Genomic DNA, 14,521 nt, shown 5'->3' with positions numbered 1-14,521 from the left:
CATCCTTGGGAGCAATTTCCAAATGCCTGACGGTACCACGTTCCTCTGTACAAACAATGGTACGCAAGTATAAACACCATGGGAACACGCAGCCATTATACCGCTAAGGAAGGAGATGTGTTCTGTCTCCTAGAGATGAACGTGAAAGTGCAAATCAATCCCAGAACAACAGCAAAGGACCTTGTGAAGATGCTGGAGGAAACAGGTACAAAAGTATCTATATCCGCAGTAAAACAAGTCCTATATCGACATAACCTGTAAGGCCGCTCAGTAAGGAAGAAGCCACTGCTCCAAAACCGCCATAAAAAAGCCAGACTACGGTTTGAAACTGCACATGGGGACAAAGATCGTACTTTTTGGTTAAATGTCCTCTGGTCTGATGAAACAAAAATAAAACTGTTTGGCCATAATGACCATCGTTATGTTTGGAGGGGAAAAGGGGGAGGCTTGCAAGCCGAAGAACACCATCCCAACCGTGAAGCACCGGGGTGGCAGCATCATGTTGTGGGGGTGCTTTGCTGCAGGAGGGACTGGTGCACTTCACAAAACAGATGGCATCATGAGGTAGGAAAATTATGTGGATATATTGAAGGAACATCTCAAGACATCAGTCAGGAAGTTAAAACTTGGTCGCAAATGGGTCTTCCAAATGGACAATGACCCCAAGCATATTTCCAAAGTTGTGGCAAAATGGCTTAAAGACAACAAAGTCAAGGTATTGGAGTGGCCATCACAAAGCCCTGACCTCAATTCTATAGAAAAATTGTGGGCAGAACTGAAAAAGTGTGTGCGAGCAAGGAGGCCTACGAACTTCACTCAGTTACACCAGTTCTGTCAGGAGGAATGGGCCAAAATTCACTAACAAGAAATTTGTGGAGTGGTTGAAAAACGAGTTTTAATGACTCCAACCTAAGTGTATGTAAAATTCCGACTTCAACTGTGTATATATATATATTTTTATATGGATATTTAGTAGGAAGTAACAAATCATACAAAATGGATGCTGTAATACACATACACACTTTTAAAATTACTGGCTGAAACTATACAAAAGCATTACTAACTGATAACATAGTGTAGCATTTTGAACATAATACATGAAAAGCACTTTACAAATATTATTATTATTATTTTTACAATGTTACAGTTATACAACAAAAACATACAGTATTAGGAGGAATTGTTGCTATAGCAATGAAAATAAGTTAGACAAATACCCTAAAAACAACATAAAATATTTGTACATCAATAATACTGTAATTACATGTTCAACAACATACTGAGGACTGGTCCATAACATCTATCAGAGGAGGTTTTGTTGTTTACTAGTCTCTAAAAGTCACGTCATCATGATCTTCTGGCCAGGAGAGTCAGCGAGACATCATCCTGACAAACTCTGTAGAAAGAACACAAAATATGAGCTACATTTGTATTAGTATAGTGACAACAATATGAGTATTAGTACAGTGACAACATGGTGAGTATTAGTATAGTGACAACATGGTGAGTAATAAAATAGTGACAACATGGTGAGTAATATAATAGTGACAACATGGTGCGTAATAGAATAGTGACAACATAGTGAGTATTAGAATAGTGACAACATGGTGAGTATTAGTATAGTGACAACATGGTGAGTAATAGAAGTGACAACATGGTGAGTAATAATAGTGACAACATGGTGAGTATTAGTATAGTGACAACATTGTGGGTAATAATAGTGACAACATGGTAAGTAACAGAATAGTGACAACATGGCGAGTGTTAGTATAGTGACAACATGGTGAGTATTAGTATAGTGACAACATGGTGAGTATTAGTATAGTGACAACATGGTGAGTAATAGAATAGTGACAACATGGTGAGTAATAATAGAGACAACATGGTGAGTATTAGCACAGCGACAACATGGTAAGTGTTAGTATAGTGACAACAATATGAGTATTAGTACAGTTACAACATGGTGAGGATTAGTATAGTGACAACATGGTGAGTAATAGAATAGTAACAACATGGCGAGTATTAGTACAGTGACAACATGGCGAGTATTAGTACAGTGACAACATGGTGAGTATTAGTATAATGACAACATGGCGAGTAATATAATAGTGACAGCATGGTGAGTATTAGTATAGTGACAACATGGTGAGTAATAGAATAATGACAACATGATGAGTGTTAGTACAGTGACAACATGGTGAGTAATAGAATAGTGACATCATGGTGAGTAATATAATAGTGATAGCATGGTGAGTAATAATAGTGACACCATGGTGAGTATTAGTTTAGTGACAACAATATGAGTATTAGTACAGTTACAACATGGTGAGTATTAGTATAGTGACAACACGGCGAGTAATAGAAGTGACAACATGGTGAGTAATAATAGTGACAACATGGTGAGTATTAGTATAGTGACAACATGGTGGGTAATAGAATAGTGACAACATGGTGAGTGTTAGTACAGTGACAACATGGTGAGTAATAGAATAGTGACATCATGGTGAGTAATATAATAGTGACAGCATGGTGAGTAATAATAGTGACACCATGGTGAGTATTAGTATAGTGACAACAATATGAGTATTAGTACAGTTACAACATGGTGAGTATTATTATAGTGATAACATGGTGAGTAATAGAATAGTGACAACATGGCGAGTGTTAGTATAGTGACAACATGGTGAGTAATAGAATAGTGACACCATGGTGAGTATTAGTATAGTGACAAAATGGTGAGTATTAGTATATTGACAACATGGTGAGTAATAGAATAGTGACAACAATATGAGTATTAGTATAGTGACAGCATGGTGAATAATAGAATAGTGACAACATGGTGAGTAATAGAATAGTGACAACAATATGAGTATTAGTATAGTGACAGCATGGTGAATAATAGAATAGTGACAACATGGTGAGTAATAATAGTGACACCATGGCGAGTATTAGTATAGTGACAACAATATGAGTATTAGTACAGTGACAACATGGTGAGTATTAGTATAGTGACAACATGGTGAGTAATAGAATAGTGACAACATGGTGAGTGCTAGTATAGTGACAACATGGTGAGTAATAGAATAGTGACAACATGGTGAGCATTAGTATATTGACAACATGGTGAGTAATAGAATAGTGACAACATGGTGAGTAATAGAATAGTGACACCATGGTGAGTATTGGTATAGTGACAGCATGGTGAGTAATAGAATAGTGACAACATGGTGAGTAATAATAGTGACACCATGGCGAGTATTAGTATAGTGACAACAATTTGAGTATTAGTACAGTGACAACATGGTGAGTATTAGTATAGTGACAACATGGTGAGTAATAGAATAGTGACAACATGGTGAGTATTAGTATAGTGACAACATGGTGAGTAATAGAATAGTGTCAACATGGTGAGTATTAGTATAGTGACAGCATGGTGAGTAATAGAATAGTGACCACTTGGTGAGTAATAGAATAGTGACAACATGGTGAGTAATAATAGAGACAACATGGTGAGTATTAGCACAGCGACAACATGGTAAGTGTTAGTACAGTGACAACAATATGAGTATTAGTACAGTTACAACATGGTGAGGATTAGTATAGTGACAACATGGTGAGTAATAGAATAGTGACAACATGACGAGTATTAGTACAGTGACAACATGGCGAGTATTAGTACAGTGACAACATGGTGAGTATTAGTATAATGACAACATGGCAAGTAATAGAATAGTGACAGCATGGTGAGTATTAGTATAGCGACAACATGGTGAGTAATAGAATAGTGACAACATGATGAGTGTTAGTACAGTGACAACATGGTGAGTAATAGAATAGTGACATCATGGTGAGTAATATAATAGTGACAGCATGGTGAGTAATAATAGTGACACCATGGTGAGTATTAGTTTAGTGACAACAATATGAGTATTAGTACAGTTACAACATGGTGAGTATTAGTATAGTGACAACACGGCGAGTAATAGAAGTGACAACATGGTGAGTAATAATAGTGACAACATGGTGAGTATTAGTATAGTGACAACATGGTGGGTAATAGAATAGTGACAACATGGTGAGTGTTAGTACAGTGACAACATGGTGAGTAATAGAATAGTGACATCATGGTGAGTAATATAATAGTGACAGCATGGTGAGTAATAATAGTGACACCATGGTGAGTATTAGTATAGTGACAACAATATGAGTATTAGTACAGTTACAACATGGTGAGTATTAGTATAGTGATAACATGGTGAGTAATAGAATAGTGACAACATTGTTGTCACAACATTGTTGTCACAACATGGTGAGTTTAGTATGGTGAAACAGGGTAAACATTGTATTGTAGTAGAGAGCAACCTTCATCATATCTCAATGTCACATTTTCCTCTCTGACCCATAAGTTCTCCCCTTATCCCCTCTCTCTCCTTCTTACTCTATTCGTTTCTTTCTTCTCCTCTCCACACCCTTTCCTCCCGCTCCCTTCCCTCCCCCTCTCTCCCATAACCCTCATAGTCCACCAAACTGTCCCCCTTTCTCCCCTCCTCACTCACCCCCTCCCCCTACTCCCCCTCTGTCCCATCCCCCTCATAGTCCACCAAACTGTCCCACTCTCCCCTTACCTTCTCCCCCTCATCCCCCTCTCTCCCATCCCCCCCTCAAAGTCCACCAAACTGTCCCCTTTTCTCCTCCCACTTTCCCCTCACCTTCTCCCCCTCATCCCCCCCTCCCCCTCTCCCCTCACCCTCGAAGTCGAGCAGGCCGTCCCCGTTGAGGTCGACATCTCGGAGGATCTCGTCGATCTCTGGTTGGTTGAGCTGCTCCCCCACCAGCTTTTTCATGGCCTCCTTCAGTTCAGCCAGGCTTATCTGACCATCCCCGTTAGAGTCAAACTGGAGAAGAAGAAGGAGGAGGAGGAGGACAGGAGAAAGTAAAGTGAGGTGAGGGAGCGAGGGACAGAAAAGGGAAGAGTGTAGTAGAAAGGGAGGGGAGAGGAGAGATTAAATGAATAGAAAGAGCAGGTTAACACTTCTTAGGGATAGGGGGCGACATTTTCACTTTTGGATGAATTGATGCCCAAATTAAACGTCCTCGTACTCTGTCCTAGATCATATGATATGCATAGTATTATTACTATTGGATAGAAAACACTCTGAAGTTTCTAAAACTGTTTGAATTATATCTGTGAGTAAAACAGAACTCATATGACAGGCAAACTTCCAAACAGGAAGTGAAAATTCTGAAATGGGTTGCTGTGAAAGGCATCGCCTCATCAATTGCCTTATATTTATGGATCTGTATGCACTTCATACGCCTTCCACTAGTTGTCAACAGGCAGTAGAACGTGGAATGAAGCGTCTAGCCTGATGTGGGACCGAATGAGAGCCTTTGGAGTGACAGGTCAGGCAGATTGCCAGTACTTGGCCGCGCACATTGGGAATGTCATTTCTTTGTCTGCAATGCGTTAGATAGACATGAAGAAATGCTCCGTCAGGGATGTTATTGGATATATATGAGAAAGACATCCTGAAGATTGATTCTCAACTGAGTTTGACCTGTTTATTCGATTTGTAATATAACTTTGTGAAGTTTTCGTTCATTAGCATAAAGTTCGTTGGACACGTGAGCTACACATGCTAGCCAAAGTTGCTAATTCGACAAAAGTAATGGACATTATAAAACAAAACAACGATTTATTTTGGAAGGATTCAGGATTCCTGGCACTGCATTCTGATGAAAGTTCATCAAAGGTAAGGGAATATTTATGATGTTATTTCGTATTTCTGTTGACTCTGTTGACTCCAACATGGCGGAGAATGGCTGAGCGCTATCTCAGATTTTTGCATGCTGTGCTTTTTACTAAAGTAATTTTTTTAAATCTAACACAGCAGTTGCATTAAGAACCAGTGTATCTTTAAATATGTACAACATGTATTTTTCATCAAAGTTTATGATGAGTTTTTCTGTTAGATGACGTTGCTCTCTGTAATTATTCTGGCTGTTTTGGAGCCATTTCTGAACATGGCGCCAATGTAAAACCACGATTTATGGCTATAAATATGCACATAATCGAACAAAACATAAATGTATTGTATAACATGATGTCATATGACTGTCATCTGATGAAGTTGTTCAAAGGTTAGTGATTAATTTTATCTCTATTTGTGGGTTTTGTGAAAGCTATCTTTTCTGTGAAAAAATGGCGGTGTGTTTTTGGATATTGTGGTGAGCTAACAGAAATATATGTTGTGTTTTCGCTGTAAAACATTTAAAAAATCGGACATGTTGGCTAGAGTCACAAGATGTTTATCTTTCATTTGCTGTATTGGACTTAAGATTTCATGAAATTATATTATATTATATCCCTGTTGCGCTAGGCTAGGCTATTCTAGTCAGCGTTTCTGATGAGAATGATCCCGGATCCGGGTTGGGGGGTCCGTAGAGGTTTTAAGAGAAAATAACTTGTCATTTAATTTGTGGTCTTATATTATAAACAGATATAATAAGATTAATATTGTCTCTCCGTACTTCTTTGAAAGCATCCCTGAGCTCCTTCACTCCTATCATGTCTGCTGTCTCTGCCAACATCTTAGGACCCATCAGCTCCACAAAGTCCTCAAAGTCCACTCTGCCGCCACCTAGATGGAAACAAGAGTCATTACAGAAATGGTCACAGGGGTGATGAAGAGCTGAAGAGCTTCAAATACTATACACAGAGGATATGCCCTCGCTTTCTCTGGTTAATGTGTGTGTGTGTGTGTGCTGCATGCGTGCACACTCACAATGTGTGCATGTATGTCTTTACATCCGTGTGTGTGTGTGTGTGTGTGTGTGTGTGTGTGTGTGTGTGTGTGTGTGTGTGTGTGTGTGTGTGTGTGTGTGTGTGTGTGTGTGTGTGTGTGTGTGTGTGTGTGTGTGTGTGTGTGTGTGTGTGACTCACAGATGTTCTGGCTGAGTTCGATGAGCTCCATCTCAGTGGGCATGTACCCCATAGTCCTCATGCACTCTCCCAATTCCTTACAGCTGATGTAGCCATCTTTATCCTTATCAAACTCCCCGAACGCCTCCTTCAGCTCTGCACAGGGAGGAGGGGAATGGGGGAGAGGAGAGAGGGGTATATAAGGGTGAGGAGAGGTGGATGGGGGAATGGGGGGAGGGGAGAGCGGAGGGGAGTTGAATAGAAATTAGAAAAATAGACATTGTTTCTTCTATTCATTTTAGGCTCTGAGGGCAAGCCACACCCATAGCGGCAGGAAGTAGGAGTGATGCGGGTGCTGCAGCCCCCCTGATACATTTTGTTATACACAATTGTGAACAAGGTCTCTATTACTCCTGTATGAGCGGTGGAAACACCTGCAGCCACATCAAAGTATCTTTCAGTTTGAGGGAGGACAACACAGTAGAGCCAGATCACTGGGATTATTGGAGTTGTCTGGGAGTAAATACAGTATGTTGAAAATATGAGTATGTATGGAAAAGACAGGAAGATGGAGAGAGAAACAGGGTGAGAGGGATGATGGTGGTGTTGACTGATTGAAACAGGGAGAGAGGAAGGATGGTGGTGTTGACTGAGAGAAACAGGGAGAGAGGGTGGATGACAGTGTTGACTGAGAGAAACAGGGAAGGAGAGGGAAGATGACAGTGTTGACTGAGAGAAACAGGGACAGAGGGAGGATGACGGTGTTGACTGAGAGAAACAGGGACAGAGGGAGGATGACGGTATTGACTGAGAGAAACAGGGACAGAGTGAGGATGACGGTGTTGACTGAGTGAAACAGGGACAGAGGGAGGATGACAGTGTTGACTGAGAGAAACAGGGAGAGAGGGTGGATGACGGTGTTGACTGAGAGAAACAGGGAGAGAGGGTGGATGATGGTGTTGACTGAGAGAAACAGGGACAGAGTGAGGATGACGGTGTTGACTGAGAGAAACAGGGACAGAGGGAGGATGACGGTGTTGACTGAGAGAGACAGGGACAGAGGGAGGATGACGGTGTTGACTGAGAGAAACAGGGACAGAGTGAGGATGACCATGTTGACTGAGAGAAACAGGGACAGAGGGAGGATGACAGTGATGACTGAGAGAAACAGGGACAGAGGGAGGATGACAGTGTTGAGTGAGAGAAACAGAGACAGAGGGAGGATGATGGTGTTGACTGGCTCTGTGTAATGTCTCTTATATCTGTACCTTCAATCTCTTCTGGCCGTAGGTCTCTGTCCTGCAGGGTTTCAGATTGGAGGGGACACACACAAAGTGACAGACACAGTGTGTTAGCTCGCACGGACACAGACACACACACAAAGATAAGGACACTGAATATACTGTAGTGTAGATTAACAGAAATACACACACACAATGACTGACAGAGAAACATCCTCATAAAAACAAAGAGAACTGTACATCTTTGATTTAGCTCCATCTGAATGTTGCGGACTGACCTGGAAGGTAGTAAAACATTTGATATGGACTCATTTGATATGGACTAATTTGATAGGGAATCATTTGATAGGGAATTGTTTGAGAGTGAGAGACAGCAGAAACCTAAATACAGAGGATTCATTCACTTCTCTCTCATACAAGTTGCATCCTTTAACTCTCTCCCCTCCCTGCCTCCCTCCCCTCTCTCCTCCCTTCCTCTCCCTCCTTCTCCCTCTCTCTCTCTCTCTCTCTCTCTCTCCCTCCCTCCCTCTCTCCCCCCTTCCTCCCTCCTTCTCCCTCCTCCCTCCCTCATCTCTAAAACCCCATCAATTCATGTTACGCAGCCAGACTGGCGATTTGTTACAGGATTACACAGCATGTGATCCGACTGGCTTTAGCAACCCCTCAGTTCGCTCAACACAGTCCTATTCCATCCCCTGTGATTGGCTGCACTGCTCTGTCTGTCAGTGGTAGGCTACATCGAAGGGGTTATGTCCCAAATGGCACCCTATTCCATGTATAGTGCACTACTTTGACCAGGGCTCATCAATCCAAAGCAGTTTACTATATGGGAATAGGGTGCCATTTGGGATGTAGTCAGTGTGAGGTAGACACAGGCAGCGTGTTAGAGGGGATCAGTTTGTTGCAAGGGGATTTGTAGAGTAATCAGTGATGTTGTGCAATCGGACTGTAGTCAGTCTCAAACACACAGAAGGTTCTGCCAATGACTGGACACACGCACACTCACTCACTCACTCACTCACTCACTCACTCACTCACTCACTCACTCACTCACTCACTCACTCACTCACTCACTCACTCACTCACTCACTCACTCACTCACTCACTCAGTGGGTTCTGTCAGTGACCAGGTAAGCATTTCACTGTTAGTCTACATCTGTTGTTTACTAAGCATGTTACAAATAATATTTCATTCATGTGACAAATAACATTTCATCATGCAGTAAGGGTCATAGGTCAAAACAGATTACAGTGCCAGAGTTGACATGCAGCCAGGGTCATAGGTCAAAACAGATTACAGTGCCAGAGTTGACATTCAGCCAGGGTCATAGGTCAAAACAGATTACAGGGCCAGAGTTGACATGCAGCCAGGGTCATAGGTCAAAACAGATTACAGGGCCAGAGTTGCCATGCAGCCAGGGTCATAGGTCAAAACAGATTACAGTGCCAGAGTTGCCATGCAGCCAGGGTCATAGGTCAAAACAGATTACATGCCAGAGTTGCCATGCAGCCAGGGTCATAGGTCAAAACAGATTACATGCCAGAGTTGCCATGCAGCCAGGGTCATATGTCAAACAGATTACAGAGCCAGAGTTGCCAGGCACCAAATGGAGATGAGGAGATTTGGGGTGTTTAGTAAAAGTGAGGAACACGTGCACATACACATGCATGCACTCAGAAAACCTTTTTTAATAGCACCAAGCCTGTACATCCTCAGTCCTAAACCAGAGATACTTCTATAGGATGCATGTTACAGTCAGATATTGAGTTTGGATGGTGGAGGATAGTTACAACACTTCAGCTGATGCTGTGGTGATGACGCAGACAAATAGGCAACATCTGCTTGCTAAAAGTCAAGGCACAAATCTCTCATTCATAAATTCAAGGTCCATCATTTATCTCAATGATATCAAAAGCTTTGTCATTCTTTGTCACGCAAACAAGCATTTCGCTACACCCGCAATAACATCTGCTAAACACGTGTATGTGACAAATAAAATGTGATTTGATTGATTTGATGAGCCGAAACGTCCGTGTATGTAATGTAATGTAATCTAAATGCACAACGGATTCTAATTCACAGCAATTGAGAGTTTTTCTCTACTTTTGTTGAAACAATTTGCCTAAGCACACCCTCTTTCTCCCGGCCGTGTGTTTCTAGGGTGGCTGGAGAGTTTGGAATGTGTCCCAATAGCCTTGTTTCACACGTGTTCTGTCTTCTGCTCTGTTCTGTGACTGACAGCCAATCACATCACCAGGAATAGTAATACAACAGGATTGGATTAGAGCGAACAGGACAGCGATTATATGTATGCTAAACTGTATCGAGATAAATTACTAATGATTATAGTTTTTTCTCCTAATTTGGATCATTCATTTGTCTGCCGGCACTATGCCCATCGACTTGTTTACACACAGACACACACAATTGTATTTAGACTTTCACCTTCCAACCAAGATGTTGGGGCTTGGTTGGATTTATAGGTTCATATCCCCAGCAATATGCATTATCACAGCTCTTATAGGTTCATATCCCCAGCAATATGCATCATCACAGCTCTTATGGGTTCATATCCCCAGGAATATGCATCATCATAGCTCTTATAGGTTCATATCCCCAGCAACATGCATCATCCTAGCTCTTATACTGTAGGTTCATATCCCCAGCAATACGCATCATCATAGCTCTTATAGGTTCATATCCCCAGCAATACGCATCATCATAGCTCTTATAGGTTCATATCCCCAGCAATATGCATCATCACAGCTCTTATAGGTTCATATCCCCAGCAATATGCATCATCGTAGCTCTTATAGGTTCATATCCCCAGCAATATGCATCATCACAGCTCTTATACTGTAGGTTCATATCCCCAGCAATACGCATCATCACAGCTCTTATACTGTAGGTTCATATCCCCAGCAATATGCATCATCACAGCTCTTATACTGTAGGTTTATATCCCCAGCAACATGCATCATCACAGCTCTTATAGGTTCATATCCCCAGCAATATTCATCATCACAGCTCTTATACTGTAGGTTCATATCCCCAGCAATATGCATCATCACAGCTCTTATACTGTAGGTTTATATCCCCAGCAACATGCATCATCACAGCTCTTATAGGTTTATATCCCCAGCAATACGCTTCATCACAGCTCTTATAGGTTCATATCCCCAGCAATACGCATCATCATAGCTCTTATGGGTTCATATCCCCAGCAACATGCATCATCATAGCTCTTATACGTTCATATCCCCAGCAACATGCATCATCATAGCTCTTATAGGTTCATATCCCCAGCAACGTGCATCATCATAGCTCTTATAGGTTTATATCCCCAGCAACATGCATCATCACAGCTCTTATAGGTTCATATCCCCAGCAACATGCATTATCATAGCTCTTATAGGGTCATATCCCCAACAACATGCATCATCATAGCTCTTATAGGTTCATATCCCCAGCAATACGCATCATCACAGCTCTTATAGGTTCATATCCCCAGCAACATGCATCATCATAGCTCTTATAGGGTTCATATCCCCAGCAATATGCATCATCACAGCTCTTATAGGTTCATATCCCCAGCAATACGCATCATCACAGCTCTTATAGGTTCATATCCCCAGCAACATGCACCATCACAGCTCTTATGGGTTCATATCCCCAGCAATACGCATCATCACAGCTCTTATAGGTTCATATCCCCAGCAATACACATCATCACAGCTCTTATAGGTTCATATCCCCAGCAACATGCACCATCATAGCTCTTATAGGTTTATATCCCCAGCAACATGCATCATCACAGCTCTTAGTCCACTCTGGACCTACAGACACCTCCAACTGGTCTCAGACATGAGATCAGCTTTCATCTCCATTTCAGAGAACAGAGGATTGTAGGATTACATAACCAGTACTTTGTGTTCCATATCAATAGACTATTAACCCTTATGCCATTCTAACTCATAATTCCATGAGTGGTTCAAATGGTCCAATACCCTGCCATTTACCCTCCTCGCCTTTGTAGCTTTTAGGTCAAACCTGTGTAGAATAGGTTTTAATGATCTGATTGATTGGCAGCCCTGTATAGATAGCAGTACTACACTCTATGATTGGTTCAAATGGTCCAACGCTGTCAAATTGACCAATCACTGCCCACATGCCTCTATGCTGGCCTCCCATAAACATGAGTGATGGGCGTTCCTGAAACGTTTCGGTGAGTTGCGTCGTTTGGCTGCCGAACGGCTCTTCATTCAAAAATGCTTGAAAATCCTAGAACACATTGAAAATCTCTAACGTAAAGCCAAAAAAGTATGCTACCATTATATCAGACCGTTATATGCATATTCACATGCATTTTTACCTGGCCAAAGTGTTAACGTAGATCCGCTACAATTTTTTTTAACGCATTGTTAAAATGAGCGACCAGAATGACATGCTCTCCCCACTATGTATTGTTTCTGCAGTGAGGATTCACCTTCTTTAGATAATGTTGTAACGTTAGATAATGTTGCTGTAACGTATCTGCAGATAATCATTGTTTTGAGCTCATAAAGCAGTAGTAGCAGTATGCAAATCAGGGCGCCAAATGAACAGCTCTTTCACTGATGCGATTCGATTTCCAACTTTCATCAAAAAGAGCCGTTCAAAAAAGGCCGTTAGTTCAGGAAATACCCACCACTAATAAACATCTCCAATTCACAATGACGGAATCAAAACCACACCATCTCCCCACATAATGTTATATTTCTCCTCAACAGTCCATCTAAGGACAGATCCACTATCAAGTGCTAGCTCGTCAGTCACAGTCACTCTAAGTACCTGGCCCAAATGGCAAAACACCCAGCTAATAGCGCTTAGCATTAGCCTAGCATAGTTGCTATCAGGAAATTACTCCCTTATGTGTGTGATTATGATTGTGTACAAAATGGCACCATATTCCCTGTGTAGTGCACTACATTTGACCAGAGCCCTGGTTACAAGTAGTGCACTAAATAGGGAATAGGGTGCCACTTGGGACAAATCCAATATGATCTCTTCTCACTCGAACAAAGACACTAATCTGGAATAGGAGGCCATATCAGACGCTGCTCGCTCGGTGAGCAGGAGATGAATCCATCGTCTAAATGACAACGTTGAGGAACAGGCTGAGCACTGACCATGGCATCGCCACACACTCTTCGACAACATCTACAGTACATTCTGTTCTAGGCCGTCCTTCTCTTTTATCTTTCTTTGTTCTACTCAAAACGTAGAAACTTTAAAGGATTTTATCCCGATCAAATCCTTTCTGGGTATCAATTAAAGGGATCCTTCGAGATGTTGGCAATGTTCCCTGTATCTACTTCCCCAGAGTCAGATCAACTCGTTGATACCTTTTTGTATGTCTCTGCGTCCAGTATTAAGGAAGTTAGAGGTAGTTTTGCGAGCCAATGCTAAGTAGTGTTAGAGCAATGGCTGGAAGTCTACAGGTACAGCTAGCATGCAGTCATTGCACTAACGGTAGTTAGCAACTTTCTTCAAACTGCATGCAGACATACAAATGGTATACACGAGTTCATCTGACTCTTGGGAAGTGCAAAAATCCCGAAGTATCCCTTACTGTAATTGTTTTTAATTAAAATGATCAAAAATAAACAAAAGTGGCTTTTTAGCAAAATTACATTTATCAAGCAATACTTTTGCTAGAAATGTCTGGGAGTGGTCTGAGCAAGGGGTATAATTGAGGCAAAAGGGAGGGATATGTAACCTGAAAAATAGCTGTTATTGGCAGTGAGGTTTGAAACTCCCTTTGCTATTGGTTAATTAACTTAAATCAACTGGTGATGTCGCCAGGCAAGCCAAAAATCCACCCATGCAAAACAAGCTGAAATTTCAGGTGCTCTTTTCAAACAGCTCTTACACTAATAGGACTTTATCATCATTGTTACAATTTCACAGTATTATTCCAACCTCGTGATGGGAGATTATAATATAAAAAACAGCAGGATGTGGTCTATCGTAGAAAGTTTTGCTTGCTAAAATAATGTTGTACGGTGCTCTATATGTAAAGTAAATACAGTAAGTCATCACTAAAAACAATGTATAGCAGCATCAATGGATATGGGACACTCACAGAGATAGCAGATGATCTTTGGTGGAGATGACTCCAATCCAACCATGCTGCTCGGGATTGTAATGGTGATGAGGATGTCACAGGGGAGATGTTGTCACAGGGGAGATGCTGGTGTCATAGAAATAGAACCTGATATTGAGTGGATAGGATCAGAGCTGTGGATAGGGTGGTGAGTGGATAGGATCAGAGGTGTGGAGAGGGTGGTGAGTGGATAGGATCAGAGCTGTGGAGAG

This window comes from Salvelinus alpinus, chromosome 6 (genome assembly GCF_045679555.1).
Source record: "Salvelinus alpinus chromosome 6, SLU_Salpinus.1, whole genome shotgun sequence".
NCBI classification, from domain to species: Eukaryota; Metazoa; Chordata; class Actinopteri; order Salmoniformes; family Salmonidae; genus Salvelinus; species Salvelinus alpinus.
This window is presented reverse-complemented; position numbering follows the sequence as displayed.